The sequence below is a fragment of the Apium graveolens genome, chromosome 8 (genome assembly GCF_009905375.1).
Source record: "Apium graveolens cultivar Ventura chromosome 8, ASM990537v1, whole genome shotgun sequence".
Lineage (NCBI taxonomy): Eukaryota > Viridiplantae > Streptophyta > Magnoliopsida > Apiales > Apiaceae > Apium > Apium graveolens.
Genome location: NC_133654.1, coordinates 207,593,312 through 207,612,093, shown reverse-complemented (window position 1 = coordinate 207,612,093; position 18,782 = coordinate 207,593,312).

Sequence of the window (18,782 nt, the reverse complement as noted above, 5' to 3'; positions counted from 1 at the left end):
CCGCCACACCGGCAATCCCAATGGGAATTCTCCAGCAGAAGAATATATGGTGCCATGAAGATGGAATATCACCTTAAATCAAGTATGTGATTCAAAATTTTAATTATAGAACCCAATAATGAACACTTCACTGAATGCATACCACAACAAATAATATTATCCTGATAAAAGAAAGTTTCCAACTCCTTTATTAATCTGAGGTAGGTGTTGTATAATGAGTGACATACCGTAAAGTGTCTCATCCCATTTCCAATAAAATAGCAAGCAAAAGAGACTAGCTGGCTAACAAAACTATGTGCAATTAACAGTCCAAATTTCCCTAAGAGCTTTGCATGTTAAAGACTCCAAAGCCTTTCTCCATGAAAAATAAACTAGAAGGGCGCTTATATGATCTAGGGTTCAGCCTCACCCTGAAACGGGGAATCAACTTTAGAATTTGTAATGTACAACTAACAAAAATTTGTGAAAAAATATGGAGCTGCTGAAGCCTGGAATTAGAATAATTGAGATGAAGAGCCACGCATACAATTATGGCTTGCAAAAACATCCAATTCCGACAAAAATATTTAAGGGTGTACGAGAGCAAACAGTTGAGACTTAATTTACTAACAAATGCTACAGTTGCAGATAGGCTGTGCGACTGGAGTCATCCATATAGCACTTTTTAAAGGTAGTTCAATGCAAGTTTTGCCTTCACAAAGAAAGGCAATGATATAAGCCATACCACTAAGGAAAGTTTTTGTACTGAATGGATCAAGATATTACAGAAATTCAACCCAAGGACCTAATTTACAGATTGTAGAAGTGATATCTGAGACAAGCTGTACCTCAAGTATAGACTACTGTTGCGATAAGCATTATGAGTAACAAAACCCTATGCAATACTCTTAATATAATATATTTGCATAAGACAGAATCAAAGCTAATATTCTTCAGAATCCCAAGTTTTCCACTCTAGCCCTCCAATATCTTATTACTTCAGTGAAGTTCTCTGCTTTGGGTACTTGTTGTGTATGCATCAGTATATATACTGAATTTATCATTTTCACATGCTTTCATAAAAGAAAATAAATCAAAGGTAAATTCATAAGAAAAAGAAATTTATCATTTTTACTGCTATTATGCGTTGTGATTTTTTGACAAATCAGTGACTCCAAATGACAGATATAAATGGCTTGCTTCCAGAGCACATGACAATATGAAATGCCAATATCCACTTTTGATCTTGTAACCATATTGTTGGGGTTAAACCCAATATGTGATATGGGCTTGGTGATATAAGACATAATTGGATTGAGTAATAATTGTATTTATTCACAATATTATCATAATGGATTGAGTAATAATTATAGTGTTGTCAGTTATTCATAATGAGAATAGGTAATAATTGTATGGGATACAATTATTTTATAATCAGAATAGATATGTTTTGTTGGCTAAATTTGTGATGGCTATATATACATAGTCATGTTATTTTTTTGATGCATGTTTAAGAGATGTAGTCATCTTAGGTATCGTGTGAAAGATGCTTCAGCATTGGTTGTCTCAAGTATCAGTTTGGGACACCATTGAGTTGTTATGTATTGATGTATTATTGATAATTGTTTTGATTAATAATACAAGTTGGGATATGGGTTTTTCACGTCAAATATATTTTGTGTTTGTGTGCGGACTCTGTATTGGTAAAATTGAATCTCGAATATGTGTGTGTTTCCTCCTAACAAGTGATATTAAGAGCTGAGGTTCGAGGTTCCTGATGAATTGGGTTGGAGGAACGTTCGAGGTTCAATTGGTATGGTGGAGTATGTTGATGGACTGGCTGACAAAGTTACGTGAGGTATGGCGGTTGACTTGCACCGTGGATCAAATCGTCCAGACTCGAGGTGGAAGATGGACGGGATCATTGCAATAGTTTCGATGGTTTGATGGTTAATCAACCAGGTGAATTTTTTTGGATGATGTGAAAGTAAGGATCGGGTGACTCAATGGTGAAAAGAGGCACTCGTGATTTATGCACGTGATTTTATGGATGGATATGCCGTTAGGATGAAGAACGGTAGTTTGGAGTTATTGGAGGTCACTATACGGGCTTTAGTGATTCTCAGAAGTTGGAAGCACGAGATGAATGGATTATTGTTCGAGGGGAGGCATCGGCGAACGGATGTTGTTACCATTCAACCTGATTGGAGTAGTATTTGTGTTGAAGGGGAGGATTATTGGGGTTAAAGCCGATATTGATCTGGGGCCTTGGTGATACAAGACATAAATTGGATTGGTAATAATTGTATTTGTTGACAATTATTATCATAATGGGATGGAGTAATAATTGTAAATGTTGTTATCCAATTATTATCATAATAGAATGGGTAAGAATTGTAAGGGCAGCCAATTATTAATAATAATCAGATGTAGATATGTTTTGTGTTGGCTAAATTTGTGATGGCTAGATATACATAGTCAGTATATATTATTGATGTATTGCTTAGAAAAATATAGTACCGTCTTGAGTATCGTGTGAAAGATGCTGAGCATTGGTTGGCTCAAGGTATCATTTTGGGACACCATTGAGGTGTTTATGTATTGAGGTTATTGATAATTATTTTGATCAATAATACAAGTTGGGACCTGGGTTTCCACGTCAAATATATTGTTGTGTGTTTGTGTGCGTACTCTGTATTGGTAAAATTGAATCTCGAATATCGAATATGTGTGTTTACTCCTAACATATATAAATGAAGTCATGAAAATTATCTTTATACAAACACTGGATAAATTAATTAATATTGGTTTATTCGATTAATATTCATCCTTTTTCTTAAACCAAATAAGATCTACGTATACAAGTTGATGAACTATAGAAGATTACTTAAGAAAAACAGTGCTGCAAAATTAAGTGAATGCTTCTGCGCGAGCAAATGGAATTGCTTACCAGGCATAAAATTTTAGAGCAAATTATTTTCCTGAACATTTTTTTCTTGATTTTTGTAATTTGCTCTACTTGGTACTGTTTTCCTTTGTCCCTTGTTCACTTACTAATTTAGAATTAGTATTTCAAATCGTATGCAGTGACGACACTGATCGCTTGCTACATATCTAAGTTGAGTTCATATCTGGTCGTAGCAGGTGCATAATATACACAATAGCTCCAGTCACTTACAGCATATGGCCTCATCCTTACTTGTTTCATAGGGTTCAAATAAAATTGTTGAAAAACGTTAATTTAATATGGCAGAACTTTGTCTGTAGAGTTAACCACTGTTCAAATTAGTACAATACCGCCAAATGACCAAAAGCATCATCCAAGGTCTAGAAAACAAAGAGGATGAATTTAGAGAGTGATAAGCCAGAAGTAACCAAGCCCAAATAAAGGAACAGAAGCCTAAAAGAGATAACACCCCAGGACCAAGCCGGGGTGGTCCCCGGTGCCACGCGGCACAGGACAAAAGAGTCAACTGTCTCATGTTACCCAAAATGGAACAATTGCATCCCAGCCGTCTATTGGTAAAGATCCCAAGGCAACTCTGATGGAGAAAGGACACCTGACCACACAGTCCATCCGAACCGTCCAATCAATCACCAACCAAGAATGATCAAATGCCAGGATGAAAAGGTACAAACCCCAAAAACCCTAAATCTTGGGACCTATAAAGGCCCCAAAAAGAGGGTTTTAGGGGTTGAAAAAAACATTTGACTGCTACACACCTATACACACACCATCACATATATTTTGAATAGCTCCGTCTTCCCTCTTCTTCTTCTTAAAGAAAACCCATTTCTTACTCTCACACCGGAGTTGCCGCGGGAGATAACCCCCCTTCCGGTTCTGTTTTGCAGAGACCCCTACCTAGCAGGTTAACCTCATTCGAACCGCTACGGGAACTGGGTCCTAGCCCACATAAGAAGGGAGAAGACCTGAGAAGAAACAGAGTTATCATTGGCGCTAGAAAGAGGGGTCGAACCTCCGGTGGTGTGTTGTCATCTCCAGCTACGTTACACAGCCCCAAAAGCCAAGGAAATCCTCTCTCTGGTAAGAACAACACCCTCACTCTCTTCACATCTCACTTTTCTTATTTTTCCCTCCAGAACAGTCACACACCCTGGTGCACACCTGCTACCATCTCCCATAATCTGTTCTGAAACTAATGACCACGAGAAAAAGCAAAACCTCGATCTCCGGAACCATTCAGCCCACCGTTGCCCCGCCCAGGGATGGAGAAATAGAAGACATAGATGAAGAGCCCCCCATAACTCGTGCTTCATCTCAGCTCCAGCCCGGAGACCAGAGGATAACTATAGAGAAAGCAGCCCACAAGTATGCTAAAACCTCTACAAATCCTTGAGGAAGCATGACCCCGGAGCAGATTCAAGCAGCCATGGACCTGTGGAAAGAAAAGAACAAGGCCCCCGAAACCCGTCCCAGGGACCAGGAAGAGCACTCAGAAGAATCTCCGGGCTCAATCTTGGACCGTATTGGCAGAACTAAGAGACCGTCAGAGGACGCCCGAGACGAGATCAAGAGGGCCACACTCCGGGACCGCATCCGAAAGGAGGAAGAGGCCAAGGCGAAAGCTAACATTGAAAAGAGGGTCCAAGAGGAGGAAGCCAAACTAAAGAAGAAGATACGCCGGATTCATGTATCTTCGGATTCAGAACCAGAGAAGGAATCTAAACAGGAGCAAATGGCCCGGGTTCTCTGGGATCTCAAAAGAAAAGTGAAGGGGGCGTGGAAGTCAGGGCGGCGGCCACGCCCTTCACCAGAAAGCTGGAATCCACCCCCAGGGAACCAATACTCAAGCACTTCAACTTCGACTCTTTTGACGGGCTTGCCAACCCTGAAGAACATCTCAACTACTTTGAACAGATCTCAAACATATATGATTACAATGACCTCACCAAATGTCATTTCTTCGCTTCAACACTAAAGGGGGGCACAGAAATGGTTCAGTAGAATCTCCTCCCGGAGCATCGACTCTTGGAAGGACTTCCGAGACATATTTCTCAAGAGGTTCAGGGCGAACCGTATGAACGAGCTCCAGATGTGCCACTTGGAAACCATTCAACAAAGAAGCAGATAAACTCTACCAGAATTCATCAAAAGGTTTCAGGAATCAGTCAACCAGCTCTTCAACCTGGAGGAGAAGGAAGCCGTGAATATTTTCCGGCGTAATCTCCACCCAGTTTCATGCGAAGGCTACTTGAAGGACTTGATCCATAGGGAGCCCCAAAGCCTTGCTTCGGCTTATGCGATGACTTTGAAGTTTATCAAAGAAAATGACTTCCTCACCTCGATGAAGATGAAGAGGCGGATCAGGGATGATGATGAGTCTCCGGAACGCCGCTCCACCTACGGAAAAGAAAAGAGACACAGGACAGACAGACAGACCAACTATGTGTAGCAATCCTGGGGGACCCCACCCCGGGACGACTACTCCAGACCACAGAAGACTGAAAGGAAGCCCAAGCCAAAAGGGAGCCAAAATCGGAGCCCGAATGGACTCCACTCAACCGGCCCGGGATGACATCTTGAGAGAAGTCAAGGGAAAACCTTTTTATTACCCCCGAAGCCGCTGTTGGCACCCCCCGGGAACAGGGCCCGAGATAAACATTGCGGGTATGACGAGGATCATGGCACACCACGTAGAACTGCTTCTCTTTCAAAATGTTCATTGAAGACCAAATCAAAAAGGGCAACATGAACCAGTACCTACAAAGAAGACTCGATGACAGAGATAAGCCCTCTGGCGGTGGGAAACATGTGGTCAACATGATCTTCGGAGGAACCTCCTCCCCACCCCGGAGTTCAGATGTGGACAATGATGTCCTGATGATCCAGCCTGCTGAAGATGAACGAATATATTTCTCCAATGTCGATTATGAGGGCCTGGATCCCGAGCACAACCAAGCCCTGATCGTGACTCTCGATATCGCTGACAATGAGGTACAAAGAATTTTGGTTGATAACGGTTCTTCACCTAACATTGTCTTTGAGCATACCCTTAGCAGGATGAAGTTAGGACACCTCCACATGGATCCATGCCTCAAAGACCCTCTCTACGAATTCGGGAACAATATGATCCCGATCCGCGGGGTAATATACCTCCCCATGGTCTTTGGTGCTGCACCCCGGCAGGTATCTCATGTCATGAAGTTCTACGTGATAAGTGATGCATCCTCTTACAACATGATTCTGGGAAGACCCACCATCACCAAGCTTCGGGCCATTCCGTCTACAATTCACTTGAAGCTGAAGTTTCCCACCCCGGGAGGCATCGGAGAACTCAGAGGGGACCGGGGCACATCGGGAAAATGCTACGGACAAGCATTGGTAATGGCCGAAATTGACCCAGAAAACAGAAAGAAGGCAATGGCCTTACCCAAAGGCCAAAGCCGCAAGAAGCATCATGAACATTTTAGCAAAAGGCTAAAGTTGGACGTCAATATGATAGAGGATTCGGGATACAGCGTAACCAATGCCGACGCCCGGATACAGAAATTTGTGGAAATAAAAGAGAAAACCAAGGTAGAACCTGCTGCCCAGACGGTGGAGATAGAATTGGATCCCCGGAACCCCACCCGGAAGTTGAAAATTGGAAAAGGCCTGGAGACATCCTTTCAGGAAGAGCTCATTTTGTTGTTAAGGGAATATGCAGATGTATTCGCATGGGCACCGGAAGATATGCCCGGGATTGACCAGTCCGTGGCAATGCACAGTGTGGACGTAGACCCGAGGAAAAGACCGATCAAACTAGAAAAGGAGAAACTTCGCCCCCGAGCGACAACAAGCAATAGACGAAGAAATAGAGAAGCTACTCAGGGCCTACATCATCTGCGAAATGAAGTATCCCGACTGGCTCGTAAATGTGGTGCTAGTCAAGAAACCGAATGGAAAGTGGAGAATGTGTGTCGACTACACGATCCTCAACGCTGCATGTCCCAAAGATTCCTATCCCCTCCCAAACATTGACTAGTTGATCGACGCAACTTGGGGCCACACCATGCTCAGCTTTATGGACGCATTTTCAGGATATAACCAGGTCCGCATGAATCCCAAAGACATAGCCAAAACAGCCTTCATCACTCATAGGGCAGTCTATGCCTTCATCATGATGCCTTTCGAGCTCATCAACGCCGGAGCCACCTACCAGAAAATGATGAACACAATTTTCAAAAACCAACTGAGGAGAAATATGGAATCTTATGTAGACGAAATGATCTCCAAGTTACTCACGGTCCCAGATTACATAAAAGACCTCAAGGAGTGTTTTGACAACCTGAGGAGATACAACATGAAACTGAACCTGGAGAAATGTGCATTCGGGGTACCTTCAGGTAAATTCCTGGGATTCTTGGTCATCGAAAGAGGAATAGAAGCAAACCCGGAGAAAATTAACTCCATAATAGAAATTAAGATACCTCACACTTAGAAGGACATCCAAAAGTTGGCTGGATGCCTGGCGGCCCTGCGCAGGTTCATCCCGAAGCTGGCGGAAAGATGTCTCCCATTCTTCGAGTTATTAAAAGGTGCCCGAAACAAGAAGTTAGTGGATTGGACCCCAGAAAGCCACACAACTTTTGAAGAAATCAAGAGACACCTGATGAACCCCCGGGTGCTATCAAAAGCCAAGCCCGACGAGCCCTTATCCTTCTACATCGCCACCGGCCCCAAGGTTGTCTCTTCGGCCCTAGTCCGGGAGGAAGAAGGAATGCAAAACCCCATCTACTATGTCAGCCAAGTCCTCAAGGACGCCGAGACTCGGTACCCAAACTTGGAAAAATTCACCTTGGCCCTTGTACACTCCAGCAGGAAGCTGAGGCAATACTTCCAAGGCCGAGAGATTAGAGTGGTTACAGATCTGCAACTCAGGAAGATCATCCACAAGCCAGATGCCTCCGAAAGGCTAGTTAACTGGGCTCTTGAATTAAGCCAATTTAACATCAAATTCGTACCACGCACGGCGATAAAGGCTCAAGCCTTAGCAGAATTCATCATGGAATGCACCTTCCCGGAGCAGCAACTACCCTCCTCCCATGAGACAACCCCGGAAGAAACCAACCCGGGAACGGAATTCTGGAAGCTCTATGTGGATTGGTCATCTACGGACGAAAGGTCCGAAGCAGGCCTCATTCTAATCAGCCCGGAAGGCTTTACCATTCAACAAGCAATAACTTTTGCCTTCAGAGCAACGAACAATCAGGCCGAATATGAGGCACTCATCTCCGGACTCAGATTGGCAAAATCTCTAGGCGTTTCGAAGGTGATCGTCTAAAGTGACTCTCAGATTATGGTCAAGCAAACCAGTGGAGAATATATTGCGAAAGATCCAACATTGGCACAATACCAGGCAATGATGCGGAATATCCTGGAAGCCACTCCCGACATCACCATACTTCAAACCAACAGAGAAGAGAAATCCAAAGCAGACGAGCTGTCCAAGCTCGTACAAAACACTTCAGACCTTGCTAGTTCAGTGTACTTCGAGGAACTCAAGGCACCAAGCACAGAGCGATCTGAGGTCCTGTGCATCGGGAGCGCAGACAATTGGATGACCCCCTACATAGCTTAATTATGGGATGGGACGCTCCCGGAGGACCAGAACCAAGCTAGATACTTAAAGCATAAAGCTGCTCGTTTCTTCCTGAAAGACGGTCAGTTATACAGAAGAACCTTTTCAGCACCCACCCTGAAGTGTGTGGACCCGGATGAGGCAAATTACTATCTCCGGGAAGTTCATGAAGGCATCTGCGGAGACCACCTGGCGGCCAAAGCTCTAGCCTACAAAGTCATCATGAAAGGATATTACTGGCCGACAGTCCACTCCGACTCCATTGCCTATGTTAAGAAATGCCCCCAGTGCCAGAAATTCAGCAACGTTCCCAGGCAAAGCCCCAGCCTGCCGACATCGGTATTATCTCCGATCCCATTTACTGTTTGGGGCATAGATATCATGGGCCCCTTTCTCCGAGCAAAAGGTGACCTCTGCTACGTCCTGGTAGCCATTGATTACATGACAAAGTGGGTAGAAGCTAAGGCCATGAGGACAATCAATCAACAAGATTGTATCAAGTTTATGGATTCAATCGTCATGAGGTTCGGGATTCCGGTAGTTCTCGTCTCCGAAAATCCCACAGTTCGTCGGGTCCGACTTCGAGGCATATCTGAAAGAGCTCGGAATCAAGCATAAAAGGGTATCTGTCGCACATCCTCGGGGGAATGGACAGGTTGAAGTAACTAACAGAATCATACTTCGGGGACTGGAAAAAAGACTAGAAGAGTCCAAGAAAACTTGGCCTGATGAGCTTTCGAAAGTCCTATGATCCTACAGAACCACCCCCAGAACGGGAACCAATGAGACCCCCTTCAAGCTTGCATACGGTACCGAAGCCCGCATACAAATCTAAACCGCGTCCCCTTCTCACAGAGACATCAATTTTGACGAGATCTCAAACATTGAGGGACTTAAGACCAACCTGGAGCTCTTAGACGAGGTAAGAGACAAGGCAGTAAAAAGGATGGAAGGCTACAAAGAAAAGACAAAACTCTACTTCAGAAAGAAGGCAAAAATCAGAGAGTACGAAGCGGGAGACTTGGTATTCCGGCACACCGAGGCCTCGGACCCAACCAATCAAGGAAAACTCCAACCCAACTGGGAAGGACCCTATAGGGTTAAAAAAGTGCTCCGACCAGGAACCTACAAGCTAAGCTATCTCGATGGAACCGAAGTCCCAAACACTTGGCACGGAGCCCGCCTAAGGAAATTCTACCAGTAAAGGTAGGGCGCACATCCCGGGATCTCCTCTACTTTTAGGCTATGACAGCTTGATTTAATTTTCAACATTTTCCCCGGAATGTATTTTTGCTGTATTATGATTTAAATGAAAACCCCACCTTGAGCACCCCATAGCTCAAGATTATTCTACTTTCATTCGATCACTATCGCTATATTACTTAGAAAATAGAATTTTAAACCCCTCCCCGGGGACTACTACACAAACCATGTGTACTTACAAAATTTTATTCAGTTAAAATTTTAAACCCCATCCCAGGGACCATAACACAAACCATGTATACTTACAAAATTTTATTCAGATTGAATTTCAAACCCCCATCCCGGGGACTATTACACAAACCATGTGTACTTACAAAATTTTATTCAGTTAAAATTTTAAACCGCATCCCCGACCATAACACCAAACATGTGTACTTACAAAATTTTATTCAGTTAAAATTTTAAACCCCATCCCGGGGACCATAAAACAAACCATGTGTACTTACAAAATTTTATCTATCCAGTTAAAATTCTAAACCCCATCTCGTGGATCGTAACACGAACCACGTGTACTTAAAAAAATTTCGACGAATGAAAGCAAAGCCAAATATGAAAAAGAAATATATTTACACGCATTCCCGAGGCAAACCAAGCCCCGGGACAAATCCAAACCAAAGTCAAAAGAAATCCAAATAACAAAGTCTAAAAGCCATAAGGGCTAAGTGTGAAATGACAACAAACTATAAAAAACAAATTACAAGGCACAAAGCCTGGGTCTTCATTCTTAATTCTTCAGTTCTAGGGAGGAGGAGGAGTCTCCTCGCGGCCCTCTTCGGGAGGCGGAGGCGGCTGTGCCCCGGAGGTACCCACCTCAGCAGCTTTGGCTTCTTCACGACGGAGCTCTTCTGCGAGGTACAGCTCTATGAACCCGTCCATATCACCACCCGGATTCTCAGCCAGATAAGCAGAAGCGATGTCCCAACAAATATTGACCTTCTCAAAGATCTTGTTGTTGAGCTCCTCGTAATAAGCAGGGGTACCCCGGAAGGACTTAAGCACCTCCTCTTCCCGGTGCCTGGCAGCAAGCTCTTTCTTCAAGTTCTCCACCTCCGTCCGGAAGGATCCAACCAACTGCTTCACCGCCTCAGCAACAGCCTTCTTATGTTCACGAGACTCCCTCTTCTTCACCTCCCGATACTTGGTGAAGGTTTCCTTCTCCTTAGACAGCTCCTTCACCGCTGCCTTATTCTTGGCTTCCCTTATGTGGTAATTGTGAAGAATGGTGGAGCAGCCGCTGATTCGAGCATTGGCCTGAAAATAAACGACTCAATACTATTGCAAGGGTAGGAAGGAAAATGATAAGGGAACAGTCTTACCTCCAAAACATCCCGGACAAGATGATCAAGGAAGGTATCCAGATCCTCCTTGGCATAGCAATCGAAGTCAGCAGGGGTGGCATAGTTTTCAAACATATCATTCCGGCGATCATCCAAAGTCATCCAGGCCAAGAGGTTCTTCAACACATCCTCCTCCACCAACTTCTGGCTCTCCTCCTCGTTAGGGCCCGAAGCAGAAACCCACCTACGCTGGGGAGTTCCAGAACCACCAGCAACTTCCTTCGCAGCCTTCCTCTTGCGAGGGTTCAAAGTTCCTACCTCCTCTTCCTCCAACTCCAGCACCTCAACCTCCTCGGGCTCCGGGATAATTGGCGCAGTAACCACCGGAGCACTTTGCCTCACGCTATTTCCCGAGGAACCAACATCCCGGGTCTGAGAGCCACTACCCCCACCAACTGTCTTCTTTCCCGAGTCCAACTGCACAGCACCACCGATCTTGAACCTTCCTGCCAAATCCTTAAATTGTTGCGATATAGCGTGATGAAAAGGGTTCAGGAAGGGTAGACCTGCACAAGGAACACCAATTTTAAAAAGAAGCACTAGGGCAAAGATATACAACAAGAAAATCACAAAAAAATACTAATGTAAAGCACTTACAGCCAACGTTAAACAATGTTTGGTTATCTAAAAAGGTATCCCGGGTCCACTGGGCACCAAGAACAACCACAAAGTCATACATCTTCACCAGGGCATCTCCACCAAACTGCTCAGATGGGAACCTGTTATTTTAGCAAAAGGCTAAAGTTGGACGTCAATATGATAGAGGATTCGGGATACAGCGTAACCAATGCCGACGCCCGGATACAGAAATTTGTGGAAATAAAAGAGAAAACCAAGGTAGAACCTGCTGCCCAGACGGTGGAGATAGAATTGGATCCCGGGAACCCCACCCGGAAGTTGAAAATTGGAAAAGGCCTAGAGACATCCTTCCAGGAAGAGCTCATTTTGTTGTTAAGGGAATATGCGGATGTATTCGCATGGGCACCGGAAGATATGCCCGAGATTGACCAGTCCGTGGCAATTCACAGTGTGGACGTAGACCCGAGGAAAAGACCGATCAAACTAGAAAAGGAGAAACTTCGCCCCCGAGCGACAACAAGCAATAGACGAAGAAATAGAGAAGCTACTCGGGGCCTACATCATCTGCGAAATCAAGTATCCCGACTGGCTCGTCAATGTGGTGCTAGTCAAGAAACCGAATGGAAAGTGGAGAATGTATGTCGACTACACGAGCCTCAACGCTGCATGTCCCAAAGATTCCTATCCCCTCCCAAACATTGACTAGTTGATCGACGCAACTTCGGGCCACACCATGCTCAGCTTTATGGATGCATTTTCAGGATATAACCTGGTCCACATGAGTCCCGAAGACATAGCCAAAGCAGCCTTCATCACTCATAGGGGAGTCTATGCCTTCATCATGATGCCTTTCGGGCTCATCAACGCCGGAGCCACCTACCAGAAAATGATTAACACAATTTTCAAAAGCCAACTGGGGAGAAATATGGAATCTTATATAGACGACATGATCTCCAAGTTACTCACGGTCCCAGATCACATAAAAGACCTCAAGGAGTGTTTTGACAACCTGAGGAGATACAACATGAAACTGAACCCGAAGAAATGTGCAATCGGGGTACCTTCAGGTAAATTCCTGGGATTCTTGGTCATCAAAAGAGGAATAGAAGCAAACCCGGAGAAAATCAACTCCATAATAGAAATGAAGATACCTCACACTCAGAAGGACATCCAAAAGTTGGCTGGATGCCTGGCGGCCCTGCGCAGGTTCATCCCGAAGCTGGCGGAAAGATGTCTCCCATTCTTCGAGTTATTAAAAGGTGCCCGAAACAAGAAGTTAGTGGATTGGACCCCAAAATGCCACACAACTTTTGAAGAAATCAAGAGACACCTGATGAACCCCCCGGTGCTATCAAAAGCCAAGCCCGACGAGCCCTTATCCTTCTACATCGCCGCCGGCCCCAAGGTTGTCTCTTCGGCCCTAGTCCAGGAGGAAGGAGGAATGCAAAACCCCATCTACTATGTCAGCCAAGTCCTCAAGAATGCCGAGACTCGGTACCCAAACTTGGAAAAATTCGCTTTGGCCCTTGTACACTCCAGCAGGAAGCTGAGGCAATACTTCCAAGTCCGAGAGATTAGAGTGGTCACAGATCAGCAACTCAGGAAGATCATTCACAAGCCAGACGCCTTCGAAAGGCTAGTTAACTGGGCCATTGAATTAATCCAATTTAACATCAAATTCGTGCCACGCACGGCGATAAGAGGCCCAGGCCTTAGCAGAATTCATCATGGAATGCACCTTCCCGGAGCAACAACTACCCTCCTCCCACGAGACAACCCCGAAAGAAACCAACCCGGGGACGGAATTCTGGAAGCTCTATGTGGATTGGTCATCTATGGTCGAAAGGTTCGGAGCAGGCCTCATTCTAATCAGCCCGGAAGGCTTTACCATTCAACAAACAATAACTTTTGCCTTCAGAGCAATGAATAATCAGGCCGAATATGAGGCACTCATCTCCGGACTCAGATTGGCAAAATCTCTAGGCGTTTCGAAGGTGATCGTCTACAGTGACTCTCAGATTGTGGTCAAGCAAACCAGTGGAGAATATATTGCGAAAGATCCAACATTGGCACAATACCAGGCAATGGTGCGGAATATCCTGGAAGCCACTCCCGATATCAGCATACTTCAAACCAACAGAGAAGATAAATCCAAAGCAGACGAGCTGTCCAAGCTCGTACAAAACACTTCGGACCTTGCTAGTTCAGTGTACTTCGAGGAACTCAAGGCACCAAGCATAGAGCGATATGAGGTCCTGTGCATCGGGGGCGCAGACAATTGGATGACCCCCTACATAGCTTACTTAAGGGATGGGACGCTCCCGGAGGACCTGAACAAAGCTAGATACTTAAAGCACAAAGCTGCTCGTTTCTTCCTGGAAGACGGTCAGTTATACAGAAGAACCTTTTCAGCACCCTCCCTGAAGTGTGTGGACCCGAATGAGGCAAATTACAATCTCCGGGAAGTTCATTAAGGCATCTGCGGAGACCACCTGGCGGCCGAAGCTCTAGCCTACAAAGTCATCAGGAAAGGATATTACTGGCCGACAGTCCACTCTGACTCCATTGCCTATGTTAAGAAATACCCCCAGTGCCAGAAATTCAGCAACGTTCCCAAGCAAAGCCCCAGCCTGCCGGCATCGGTATTATCTCTGATCCCATTTACTGTTTGGGGCATAGATATCATGGGCCCCTTTCTCCGAGCAAAAGGTGACCTCCGCTACGTCCTGGTAGCCATTGATTACATGACAAAGTGGGTAGAAGCTAAGGCAATGAGGACAATCAATCAACAAGATTGTATCAAGTTTATGGATTCAATCGTCATGAGGTTCGGGATTCCGGTAGTTCTCGTCTCCGAAAATCCCGCAGTTCGTCGGGTCCGACTTCGAGGCATATCTGAAAGAGCTCGGAATCAAGCACAAAAGGGCATCGGTCGCACATCCTCGGGAGAATGGACAGGTTGAAGTAACTAACAGAACCATACTTCGGGGCCTGGAAAAAAGACTAGAAGAGTCCAAGAAAACTTGGCCTGATGAGCTTCCGAAAGTCCTGTGGTCCTACATAACCAACCCCAGAACGGGAACCAATGAGACCCCCTTCAAGCTTGCATACGATACCGAAGCCCGCATACCAATCGAAACTGGGTCCCCTTCCCACAGAGACATCAACTTTGACGAGATCTCAAACATTGAGGGACTTAAGACCAACATGAAGCTCCTAGACGAGGTAAGAGACAAGGCAGTAAAAAGGATGGAAGGCTACAAAGAAAAGACAAAACTCTACTTCGGGAAGAAGGCAAAAATCAGAGAGTACGAAGCGGGAGACTTGGTACTCCGGCACACCGAGCCCTCGGACCCAACCAATCAAGGAAAACTCCAACCCAACTGGGAAGGCCCCTATAGGGTTAAAAAAGTGCTCCGACCAGGAACCTACAAGTTAAGCTATCTCGATGGAACCGAAGTCCCAAACACTTGGCACGGAGCCCGCCTAAGGAAATTCTACCAGTAAAGGTAGGGCACACATCCCGGGATCTCCTCTACTTTTAGGCTATGACAGCTTGATTTAATTTTCAACATTTTCCCCGGAATGTATTTTTGTTGTATTATAATTTAAATGAAAACCCCACCTTGAGCACCCCATAGCTCGAGATTATTCTACTTTCATTCGATCACTATCGCTATATTACTTAGAAAATAGAATTTTAAACCCCTCCCCGGGGACCACTACACAAACCATGTGTACTTATAAAATTTTATTCAGTTAAAATTTTAAACCCCATCCCAGGGACCATAACACAAACCATGTGTACTTACAAAATTTTATTCAGTTTGAATTTCAAACCCCCATCCCGGGGACAATTACACAAACCATGTGTACTTACAAAATTTTATTTAGTTAAAATTATAAACCCCATCCCCGACCATAACACAAAATATGTGTACTTACAAAATTTTATTCAGTTAGAATTTTAAACCCCCATCCCGGGGACTACTACACAAACCATGTGTACTTACAAAATTTTATTCAGTTAAAATTTTAAACCCCATCCCGGGGACCATAAAACAAACCATGTGTACTTACAAAATTTTATCTATCCAGTTAAAATTTTAAACCCCATCTCGTGGATCGTATCACGAAGCACGTGTACTTAGAAAAATTTCGACGAATGAAAGCAAAGCCAAATATGAAAAGGAAATATATTTAAATGCATTCCCGAGGCAAACCAAGCCCCGGGACAAATCCAAACCAAAGTCAAATGAAATCCAAATAACAAAGTCTAAAAGCCACAAGGGCTAAGTGTGAAATGACGGCAAACTATAAAAAACAAATTGCAAGGCACAAAGCCTGGGTTTTCATTCTTAATTCTTCAGTTCTCGGGAGGAGGGGGAGTCTTCTCGCGACCCTCTTCGGGAGGCGGAGGCGGCTGTGCCCCGGAGGTACCCACCTCAGCAGCTTTGGCTTCTTCACGACGGAGCTCTTCTGCGAGGTACAGCTCTATGAACCCGTCCATATCACCACCCGGATTCTCAGCCAGATAAGCAGAAGCGATGTCCCAGCAAATATTGACCTTCTCAAAGATCTTGTTGTTGAGCTCCTCGTAATAAGCAGGGGTACCCCAGAAGGACTCAAGCACCTCCTCTGCCCGGGGCCTGGCAACAAGCTCTTTCTTCAAGTTCTCCACCTCCGTCCGGAGGGATCCAACCAACTGCTCCGCAGCCTCCCGAGACTTCACCGCCTCAGCAACAACCTTCTTATGTTCACGAGACTCCCTCTCCTTCACCTCCCGATACTTGGTGAAGGTTTCCTTCTCCTTAGACAGCTCCTTCACCGGCCTTATTCTTGGCTTCCCTTATGTGGTAATTGTGAAGAATGGTGGAGCAGCCGCTGATCCGAGCATTGGCCTGAAAATAAACGACTCAATACTATTGCAAGGGTAGGAAGGAAAATGATAAGGGAACAGTCTTACCTCCGAAACATCCCGGACAAGATGATCAAGGAAGGTATCCAGATCCTCCTTGGCATAGCAATCGAAGTCAGCAGGGGTGGCATAGTTTTCAAACATTTCATTCCGGCGATCATCCAAAGTCATCCATGCCAAGAGGTTCTTCAACACATCCTCCTCCACCAACTTCTGGCTCTCCTCCTCGTTAGGGCCCGAAGCAGAAACCCACCTACGCTGGGGAGTTCCAGAACCACCATCAACTTCCTCCGCAGCCTTCCTCTTGCGAGGGTTCAAAGTTCCTACCTCCTCTTCCTCCAACTCCAGCACCTCAACCTCCTCGGGCTCCGGGATAATTGGCGTAGTAACCACCGGAGCACTTTGCCTCACGCTATTTCCCGAGGAACCAACATCCCGGGTCTGAGAGCCACTACCCCCACCAACTGTCTTCTTTCCCGAGTCCAACTGCACAGCGCCACCGATCTTGAACCTTCCGGCCAAATCCTTAAATTGTTGTGACATAGCGTGATGGAAAGGGTTCAGGAAGGGTAGACCTGCACAAGGAACACCAATTTTAAAAAGAAGCACCAGGGCAAAGATATACAACAAGAAAAGCACAAAAAAATACTATTGTAAAGCACTTACAACCAACGTTAAACAATGTTTGGTTATCTAAAATGGTATCCCGGGTCCACTGGGCACCAAGAACAACCACAAAGTCATACATCTTCACCAGGGCATCTCCACCGAACCGCTCGGATGGGAACCTGTTATTTTTTAAAGCAGTTTTGTACAAAGGCATAAACTCCAGGTCCTAGCCCCGGACGAAGATGAACTCCTGGTGCCAGCCCCAGAGCGAGTTCAACATAAAGACGGGTGCTTTTTTGGCATCGGAAGGGAGCCCACAACCATCTATATTAAAGGTAAACTCAAAAAGGGGAGGCAAGGTGGACTTCTTAATTTTAAAAAGGTAGTGGAAAGTTTAAACGTGGGAAGATACTTCTTCACATGGCAGCAGGCAAGGAACCAAGAAACCCACTTAACAGAATTCGGGGTCAACTGGGTGAAAGGTATCCCATAGACATCATGACACAGAGACTTGGTAAATTGATGAAGGTTGGGCCTCATACTACGTAGATGCTCTAAAGGAATTCCTGCCCAACCATCAACGGGGCGGTGATAAACCCTCTCGTGAGGCTCGGGCCACCTCCACTCCATATCATCCCCGAAATGGAAAACAACCTTCACTAGATCATCTATCTGCTGAAAGGTATACTGGGAGAGGTCGGGATGGCGGGGAGCTGGAACATACCTAGTCCCGAAGCATTGTAGAAAAGCTGATCCATACGGGCCCCATCATAAGGTTCTATGCCCCCGGGCCTGTAAGCGGTAGTAAGGTCCCTGAAGTAATAATCGTGGGGAGGACTATTCTCCCGAGTTTGAACAAAGTAATGATCTATGTCTACCCAAAACCCGTCTCTTCTACCCAAGGTCTGCCCGGGGTTCAAAAGGAAAGTAGGTAACTCCTCAACTACAGCTTGGCGGCGGGGAGGCATATTTTCTGGTTCCGGGAAAGAGTCACTCGAAGAATGTTCGGGAAATCCAAAATGGGGACGGTCAGGTCTACGGTTAAGGTTAGCCAATTGTTTCCTTCTACCCCTCCTAACCATATAACCCCGGAGTCTATGCCATTTCGGGAAGAAAAGGAAAAAGAAAGAAACACAAAAGCTACTTAGAAACAGTTAACCTTAAAATCAAAACACCAAAGTACATCACACAACCTATACATACATATATACGCCTACAACACATGTCATGAACAGTCATAAAAACAAAGAACAAGCCCAGTTTTTTGCATAAATTAAACCCCTAATTCGCACACATACAGACACCAAAACACAAATCCAGATTCACTACAAACATCAACTGTTTCTTTGCAAACAAAAACTATAAATCTAAATAATAAACAACAACCTGTTCGATCGACCAAAACTCGACACAACAAAAACAAACTGATTCAGATGCTTGGACATGCATGCATTCTAAGAACTCAGACTACAAGTATTCGCTAAACAATCACGAGGAAACAAAGAATAGAAT